We start from the raw sequence: 10,114 nt of genomic DNA on the forward strand, positions 1-10,114 counted from the left end.
CCACAAAATGTAGAAACAGCTACCAACTGGGACGGCTTTAAAAGAGGAATAGACACAAAGTCATGGAGGTTATGGCTCAATTCTACTTCCGCTGTTAGAGGCCATATACCTCTGAATATCAGCTGCTGAAATCACAAATTGGGAGAGTGCTGCTGCTTGCAGACTTCCCATAGAGATCTAGTGGGTCACTGGCCTGATCTGGTGGACCTCTTGCACTCTGTTGTTTGTTTTGGCTTCAATATGTATACTGGCTCAGCCTGGTTGACAGCCTGGTTTTGTCCTGAACATTAAAAGGGGCAACAGCGGGGGGGGGGGGGAGAGTGAGAGGAGAGAGATCTTCAACAATCATCTTGCATCCTCATAGATTCTGTGTCCTAGGGTGAATTCACTTTAGTAGTGATACATTCCTAGTGAAAGCTGTTCTTAGTGTTTAATGAAAATACCTGAATTAGGTTTAGAAAACTGAGCCTGTTCCCTATGCACCCTTCATACCCATGGTGTCTATGCCTCTTCCTTTTCTCACACACAGCAAACATTTGTAGTTTGCATGTTACTTGGAGCACGGACATATGTCTTTACTTACGTTACTTTGCAAACCACCACATACATTAATGGTGTGGTATACAGGTAGGTAGCCGTGTTGGTCTGCCATAGTTGAAACAAAATAAAAAAAAATCCTTCCAGTAGCACCTTAGAAACAAACTAAGTTTGTTATTGGTATGAGCTTTCATGCGCATGCACAAGCCATGGCAGTAAGACATGTAAGAGCTTAACAAAACTGAAAGTTTGCCTGAGCGCATAATCACTGCACTTGTGTTGATGGTAAGCACATCTTCAAACCATTACAGTTAGCAATTGCCCAAGGTGTAGTTCTCTTATATAGCTATTAACTCAGTACCAATTAAGATAATCAGCAACACTCTTCTGCATAAATTACTCTCCTTAGGTAATGAGTGATGGTAGGTGGCTTTGCTCCATCTTGCCTTTCTGGCAGCAAATGGCTTTAATTAGGCAATGCCAACTCTAGCGGTACATCTTCACAAACTAGAACTGGTTTATGCACACTTCCTGCACAGAACTTTGGGAACTGCAGTTCTGTGGGGGTGCTAGAGCTCTGTAGGATATCCTTACCTCTCACAAAAAGCCCTCATCCCTGTCCAGAACTCTGCCACCAAAATTATTCACCAATATTGTTACTTAGACCTTGGGACACCCGTCCTTGAATCCATTAAATCTGGCTTCCTGTCCACTCCCACATCCACCATGAACTCCTCATCCTTCCCCTTAAACCCGTGACCCATCCATGGCCCATCTTGGCCATTGTTTTCTGCTGTTGACTTATTTTCCTCTAGCTCAGCACCCAGAGCTGTCTGGTGTGGAGGTTTTTTTGCTGTCACTTAGGCCAGGAACTCCTTTCCAGAACCACCTGTGTGACACATCATATTACGTTAGTCCCTAGCCTCCTGAAACTAATGCCCTTTTCAGATGTTTGATCTCCTGTTGCCATTTATGTTGCCTTATCACCCGTGTTTTGTATCCATCAAGCCCCCCCCCCCCCATTTTAGAACTCTGTAAAATCTGGGTTCTTTCGGAGATACAAGGCTCTATGAGCTGAAGGCTGATGCCTATGCACATGTGGCTGAATAGGTGCACATTCTGTCTGTTTTCTTGACTTCATCTTGTTCCCCACTCTCTTTCAATTGTAAGTATTTTAGGAAAACCATCTAAGGGAAGAACTGTATGGAAATTCTGAAATTGTAAAATTATAAATGGGGCATAAGAATACAAACACATTATACAGTGAAGGAAATAAGGGGGGAAACGCTTTCCTGTTTACAGACACTGCCAAATAAAATAATATTTTGAAGGGATTTGCCACCCACGTGACTGTTATTAAATATAACCTCCAAACAAAGGTGAGATCAGAAGGATCAGCATCACCCAATTGAACAAAGATAACTGGGCAACAATTTTTTACTTTTTGAATGTTGTCTAGATTTCTACAACTGATTTAGGGTATTTTTGCACTGCTGAATCAGGAAATGGCATCCGTTTCTCTACATCAGGTCAGGTTTACTGTAAACTGAATGGTGGGCATTGACAAAGGTAAGTACACGTAAATTGCATGTTGCTTCACCATTTTTCAAACTTCAGGGCTTGAACTTCCGTTTCTTGGAACTCTTGGAATGCTCAGTGGCAGGGAGGTCTCTTTTCAGAGTCCAACAGTAGTCAGCCATCATGACTGCGTCCCAGCGACCCTGATACCTGGTCTCCATCTCTTTCATGTCCTGATGGAATCTCTCCCTCTGCTCGTCACTCATTGAGCCCAGGTTCTCAGGAAACCAGTCCATATGTGAAAATAGGTAGTGCATCTTGACGCTCATGTTGCAGCTCAGGTTTCTGAAAGCAGTCAGCATGTTGTTGACAAATTCTGCGTAGTTTCTGGCCTTATTGTTGCCAAGAAAGTTCTTCACTACCAGAACAAATGCCTTCCACGCTTCCAGTTCCACTTCGTTCATTGAGTTTCCAAACTCTGGATCTCCGATGAGCTGACGGATCTGAGGACCGTCAAAGATGCCAGCTTTCAACTCCTCCATGGTCAATCCTGGAAAAGCCTGGCACAAGTAAGTGAAGCAGTCACCATCCTTGTCCAGAGCCTTGGTGAACTGCTTGATTAAGCCGAGCAAAAAGTTCACCATCTTCAGGTCAACACAAATAAACCACTTATGCTGATCATAACCAATTTTTTCCAGCACATACTTCACCGCTTCATAGTTCTCCTTCAGTGTACTCGAGTGAGCCAGGGGTATAGAGGCAAACTGGTTGCCGTTGTGTAGCAGAACACATTTCAGTGATCGCTTGCTGCTGTCAATGAACAGTCTCCAATCTTTGAACAGTCTCCAATCTTTGGGATCGTACTGTGGCACTCCAAGCTTGAGCGGAAGCTGCGCAATATCTGCACAGTACACCAAGTTCTTCTCTTCCGAGAAAAAACAGAGGTCCTCTTGATGCGTTGCGGAAGAAGCTGATGCGAGCACTGTCAGAGAGGTTTTTTTCCTTCAATCTGGATGCCAACAGTTCAGCAGAGTCCTTTGGCAAAGTATTGGAAGACGCAAGAACTACCTACTCTGGAAGAATGGCAAACAAAGGTGATTGACTTTATGGGACTGGCCGAGATGACGGGCAGAATCCGGGACCAGGGGAAAGAGACAGTGGAAGAGGACTGGAAGAAATTCAAAATATATCTTAAAAATAATTGTAAAATTGAGGAATGTTAAGATGTCAGGGGGTAAGAAGTAAAGAATTGCAGCAGTAAACAAAAAAACTTAAGAAATTTTTATGAAAGGGAATTAAGACAATGGACCTAAGGGTTGCTAAAGAATTATTAAACAAGGATGCAGGGATGGGGAGGTATGGGGGAGTCAAAGAAAAAAGGGTATGAACTGATGAGCTTGAAGTCATACTGTTTTATACTGTTTTTATTATTTGTTTGGAAAATTAATAAAAATTATTATAAAAAAAAAAAAGACAAGCTGAGGTCGCGAACTAGATCATTCAACTCCTTTTGGGAAAATGGATGTGGAGCATCATGTTCAAGAACCACTTCTTCTTCATGTCCTTCAACACTAGAGGTATCTTCGTCACTAATGTCAGGAAGTTCTCCGAAGATAGGCACTGGAAGCTCATCACAATGAGCTACAGGACGACGTGCTGATTGAAATCAGGATACTTGAGGCTGCTCCGGTTCTTTCTGTTGATCCCACCAATTTATGGAGCCGCACCAATTTATGGAAGATTTCGAGGTTTTATGACTTCAAACTGATCCCTTTTCGACATAATCACCCAGAACTATTGGACCTGAATACTTCTTGTCATTAAAATTATCATTGCCAATCAAAACTATTATTCGACATGGCATTTTACCCCCCACCAACTTCTTCTAAAATGCTCCACACAAGCATAAAGGTAAAGGTAAAGGTAAAGGTACCCCTGCCCATACGGGCCAGTCTTGACAGACTCTGGGGTTGTGCGCCCATCTCACTTAAGAGGCCAGGGGCCAGCGCTGTCCGGAGACACTTCCGGGTCACGTGGCCAGCGTGACATCGCTGCTCTGGCCAGAGCCAGAGCCGCACACGGAAACGCCGCTTACCTTCCCGCTGGTAAGCGGTCCCTATTTATCTACTTGCACCCGGAGGTGCTTTCGAACTGCTAGGTTGGCAGGCGCTGGGACCGAGCAGCGGGAGCGCACCCCGCCGCAGGGATTCGAACCGCCGACCTTTCGATCGGCAAGTCCTAGGCGCTGAGGCTTTAACCCACAGCGCCACCTGCGTCCCTCCACACAAGCATACATGTGAACAAAAACGTAAAAAAATGACATGTGGCCATAGCTCAAAAACTTGACCTGATTGAGCAAAACCAATGTGATTTTGGGATTCAGCGCATCAGATTCGTCCTAAATCAACTGAAAAAATGCAGACAACAAATTTGTTGTTGACCAGTGTTACATGTCAATTCTTTGAGATAGCAATGAACATAACTTCCTTGAACCAGTTATCAAGGATATAACATGAAGTGCCTTTCCAGCACTGAGTGATTACTAATTGTGCAGCTACCAGAATACAGTGGTGCCCCGCAAGACGAATGCCTCGCAAGACGAAAAACTCGCTAGATGAAAGGGTTTTCCGTTTTTCGAGGTGCTTCGCAAGACGAATTTCCCTATGGGCTTGCTTCGCAAGACGAAAACGTCTTGTGAGTTTGCTTCCTTTTTCGTAAAACCGGGGGAATCCGCGCTCCGCAAGACGAAAAAATCGCTAAACGAAAAAACTCGCGGAATGAATTAATTTCGTCTTGCGAGGCACCACTGTATATATAATTAACTGTTTCCACAGAAAAACTGCATTACATTTATTAAAAAGAAAATGGCAAAATACATAGTTTAGGGACCACAATCACATTTATACTTCTAAGTATACTTCTAAGTGTACAGCTCTCTGTAATCACTAGTTTCCAAAATATATGGACTTCAGCACAACTCTCACTTAACTAAGGAGGGAACCCCCCAGAGATGGGAGGGAAGACTAGGCATGGGCAATGCAAAAAATATGCACACGTGGATGCATTGAACTGCTGTGCATTCACACAATAAGAGCAACTAATCCCTGGAAGCAGCTGTCCTTCACCCCAACCAAATTTGGATCTGATCATGTCCATGCCAGAAGGGACATTAAAAATATGTATATTTTGTTTTATTTTTCTAAACAAAAAAACAGATAATACACACACAAAGAAAAACATGTCTTAACAACAAAATAATATACAACCCAAGGAGCTTTTGATGATAAAGTAAAAAGAAATATCTAAAATCAGGAGTAAATTAACTGGGTACAATTATGTAATTGTAAAATTATAAATGGGATAAATGGGATATAAGAAAACAACTTACATTATACAATGTTATATATAACCTTCAAAGCAACTGCTTCTGAGTATTATTCATTCTACAAGACACATTTTATTAACAGTTTGTTCATTTCATTCTGATATTGCTGTAATTTTGAAACACTTTTCAAAGGCACCCCAAGGTAAAGTGCATTTCCGTAACTGTTTTACATTCCATTCCATACTTTAAGACTGGCCCTTGGATTGGAGATAGTATCTAAACATCCATTTGATGCCCCCTTAAAGACTTTTTAACATACAAACATCCACTAGATACCCATTTCCTGTTTTGTACTTCTTGGAACTGACATAGGAGTAACTTTGTGTTCAAAATAGGGACATGAAGGGACCTAAAATTTGGGTTTCTCAGTCTACCATATTTGGTCCAATATTCTTCTCTGCAAGGAGATGTGTGTGCTATGCATTCCTCTGCCACACACCTTTGATAGATCCCTTCACCTCCATTTCCTCCTTTTCCCATCAGGATAGAAAATAAAATTACATTTAATTACAGAAAGTGCCTTTCTAGCTACAGATGATGGGCACTATATAAATAACATAGTAGGAGTAATCTCACTGTAGTATCCACAATCCAACTCCTTCTTGAAGCAAATTGCTCTTCAACTATTGCCATCTTGTGGCTTCTGACCTGTTACAGACTTTCATTTTATCTGTTAATGGTATTAGTTTGAATTGGAAACACACACAGAGGCAACCTTAAAATTAAATGTAAATGAATTAGAAATGCCTACAGGAGATCCATTAGCATAAATCCAATCAAGAAGTTTATTTAAGTTGTTACAAACAGCTTAAAATGTTAGTGTGTGTTGGGGGTGCTAAGTAGCTTTTGCTCATGTTCCTTAACTTTTAGAGTCACACTGCCTCTAGTCAGGACATCTGTGTGTGTTTTTAAAGTGTGCTGCATGCAAATAAAAATGCTTCTGAAGTAACAGATCATATTACGGAAACATATTTACTCATATAGGAGGATTTGTGTTGATAACACAGAAACCCCTGGTAAGCAAAACAACTAATAAGAGTAACTAATCCCAGGTAAGAGAGTACAGTATAGGATTAACAACATTACGCAGAGCCTGCTGGAAAGCCCTCTGCCAGTAGCTTGCTTCCACCCACTGTTACAGACACCTCCACTTTCTCCTAACCCGTCCTAAACACAGGCCCTTCCATCTGATGGCATAGGAACATCCCTGTTCTTTCCTAAGCTTTCTCCCTGCCCCTCAGTCAAGGCCACACCTTTTTCCTACTCCATTTCTGATTCTAGACTTTTAATCTTTTTTGTATTTCACAAAAATTCAGGTTAACAGTACTAAACCTTATACAAAAGTTGTAAGGAACACAACTGCAAGGTGATGAATCCCATTTTTAAGCATATGCTTTCTGAATAAGTATTTTTTTTTACAATATGTTGCTCTTAGTTTCAGTTTAAATCTTTTCACAAATTAAGGTAATAGCATAAAACTATTGCATGTCTCACAATTTTTGAGCTGTAAAAGGTTCCAGGGGCAACAATATTGGTTTAATTTCTTTTGGATAATAGAGCACTGAATACTTACGGTACCTTTGTAACATTTGCTTGATGTTCAAAGCTAAAAGCAGAGCATAAATGAATGTGAAAGAGAAGTCCACCAAGGCAGATACTGCTTGTTCTCTCTCTTTCTCTCACACCCACCCACAACCTTAGCCCTTGTGAGGGGTGACACCTTCTGCAAGGTCTGTTGGGGGTAAAGGTAAAGGGACCCCTGACCATTAGGTCCAGTCGAGGACGACTCTGGGGTTGCGGCGCTCATCTTGCTTTACTGGCCGAGGGAGCCGGTGTACAGCTTCCGGGTCATGTGGCCAGCATGACTAAGCCGCTTCTAGCGAACCAGAGCAGCACATGGAAACGCCCTTTACCTTCCCGTCGGAGCGGTACCTATTTATCTACTTGCACTTTTTGTGTGTGTGTGTGCTTTCGAACTGCTAGGTTGGCAGGAGGAGGGACTGAGCAACGGGGGTGGGGGGCCTCACCCCATCTCAGGGATTCAAATATGATTGGCAAGCCCTAGGCTCTGTGGTTTAGACCACAGCGCCACCCACGCCCCCTCTGTTGAGGGTATGTTATTCAAAAAAATCCCAGAGAGGTTGCTTCAAATATCAGGAGGCCATCTCCTAACTATTAGCACCCATTGATGAAACATCAACAGCCATCTTTTATTGTTAGCCAGCAAATCCAGCTAACAAAAGAACTATTGGTCAACAGTCATAACAATAGCTAGACCTAAAAAAAAAAAAAAATCATGTCAGAAAATGCCTAAATAAGAATTTGTTACATATTATGTTTCAGAACATAATATCATGCAGTAATATTTTCAAACCATCTCTCTTACCCCACCCTCATAAATGTTAAGCATCTTAACAGATTTGGAAAATGGATTCAACATTCTCAAATCCTTTAAGAGGGGAGGGGACCATTTGCTTTTATTTTTAAAAGTCCTAGGTTTCTGTTCAGGTTAGTTTAGGGGGGAGTTGTTTTTATTTTTGACAGTGAAGAAAGACTGAGAAAATAATGACTAAAACTTGCTAAAATGTCATTTGAAGCAGGTGGTTTAAGCTTACAGGAACACTAGATAGATTCTCAAGCAGTTTGCAGGGAACTGTGTGTGATTATATAAAAAAGTACAAAACAAGAGCAAGGCAGATGTTTTAATGGCTGCCAGTGACTGCAATATGACACCTGCTTTAGTTCTGTCCCTTCCTTGCTACTTGATATGGTAATTCAGGAAGCTAATGCTGGACTTGAATCCTCAAGAAAGCTAGGCCACAGATCAGGTATCAGCAGACCTGGTGGTACAAGTAAAGTTCCTCCCTTCCAAACAAAGGTCGGAGCAGGAACTCTTGCCGACCAATTTCAGAGAAAGAAAATATTCTGGTACAGAACTCTATACAGAGCACAGATTGAGTGAAAGAAAAGTCAAACAGTGAACTCTTCAGTGAGCAATCTGATTCAGGAACTATTGAACAAGCTGCTAAAAAACTGAGCCTTCTCATAAAGTAATAAGCAACCAGTATGACTTAAGTCTTTCAGCTGGCAACCAAGTGTTTGTATACACTGGTGTAAAATATCAGCCCTGGTGTAAAATATCAATAGCTGGGGAGGGAACTGCTTAATAAAATAAATAGTGGCATCCTTGCCTGATTTTACCTTATTCCAAACTCAAGAACAACTTGGGTCCAGTAAAAAGTATTGCTTTGAATCACAGTAGTTGGAAAATATAAGCCAAGAGAAGCACCCCAAAAATATTTCCATGGTTGCTGCAGTAAAACTGATGTACACACAAGTGTCTGGCTCACAGGTTAGGTTGTTCATTAGGTTGATTAGCAATGTTCAGGACTGAAAGCATACAGACCCTGCTTAACTTTGTAAATGTGCTAGCACCACTCGATTGCTTGTGCATAGGGGAAATGCTGATAGGTAGAGCAATCCTAAAAGGGCAGGGCAGAAGGTGGAGGGCCCAAAGATTGGGGCAGTTGGGTGATATGCAGAGTGCTGACTGGTGCCCTGGCCCGATCCCTGCAACACACTACTTCAGGACTTTCTGTTGACTACAAGAGAGAGGTCTGCTTACCACCTGTTCAGATGCCTGTTCAGACCACCTGTTCAGACACCCCACCATCAGAAGCAGCGCTCCTCTGCTTCTGTGTCACCCAACAATATAAATATTATCACAGTGGCATAATATGTAGTAAAACATTTATTTCAGCAATACAATAAATATATATTACAGTCTTTTAAAACTGTAGTGATACAATAATCACATTGTAACAATTATACACTAGGAAAAAATTAAAAAAATGTGTCCCCTGGTATTGAAAAGATAGCCAAGGAGGCACCAGGCAAGCTTCCTCAAGGAGAAAATTCCAAAAATGTGGTGCTACAATTTAAAAGACCCTCCCTTCAGTCCTCACCCACTTCACTTCCAATAGTGGGGGAACTTGGAGATGGGCCTCTGATGATGAACTAAGCAAGCACAGGCTGCTTTGGAGGCAGGCATTCCTTCAGACATTTTGATCCCAAGCTAAGAATATGTTCAAAAAGAGAATAGCAACTAATGCCACTACAGTGGTACCTCTGGGTACGTACTTAATTCATTCCGGAGGTCCGTTCTTAACCTGAAACTGCACAATTTCTCTTCTCATCCTGAAGCAAAGTTCTTAACCCGAGGTACTATTTCTGGGTTAGCGGAGTCTGTAACCTGAAGCGCATGTAACCCGAGGTACCACTGTACTTAAGATTCAGTGAGATGTGTTCCCACCTATTGATCCCAATCAACAGCCTTGCAGCTGAAGCTTCTGAGCAGCATTCAGAGGAAAACCCATAGTCTAACCTGGATGTTACCAGAGCATGGATAACTGCATTTAGGCAGCTGGAACATAAGCATTAGCCAAGGGAGACCCTGTCACCCCTTGCACCTGGAGGGCCAAAGGTGGATCTAAATGCACCTTGATCCCTCAAGGCCAGTGCAATCTCATCCACAATAGATTGAACTCCACCTTCTTGTCTAGACCAGCCACCTGCCAACAGTTCTTACAAAATAATACTTCAGTTTGTGTTGACAAGACTAAAGTTTCCCTTATATAAAAGTTAAAGGGCAAATTTGGACTTTCTTTAAATAAA

Source organism: Podarcis cretensis (assembly GCF_951804945.1).
Source record: "Podarcis cretensis genome assembly, chromosome: 10".
In the NCBI taxonomy this organism is placed as follows: domain Eukaryota; kingdom Metazoa; phylum Chordata; class Lepidosauria; order Squamata; family Lacertidae; genus Podarcis; species Podarcis cretensis.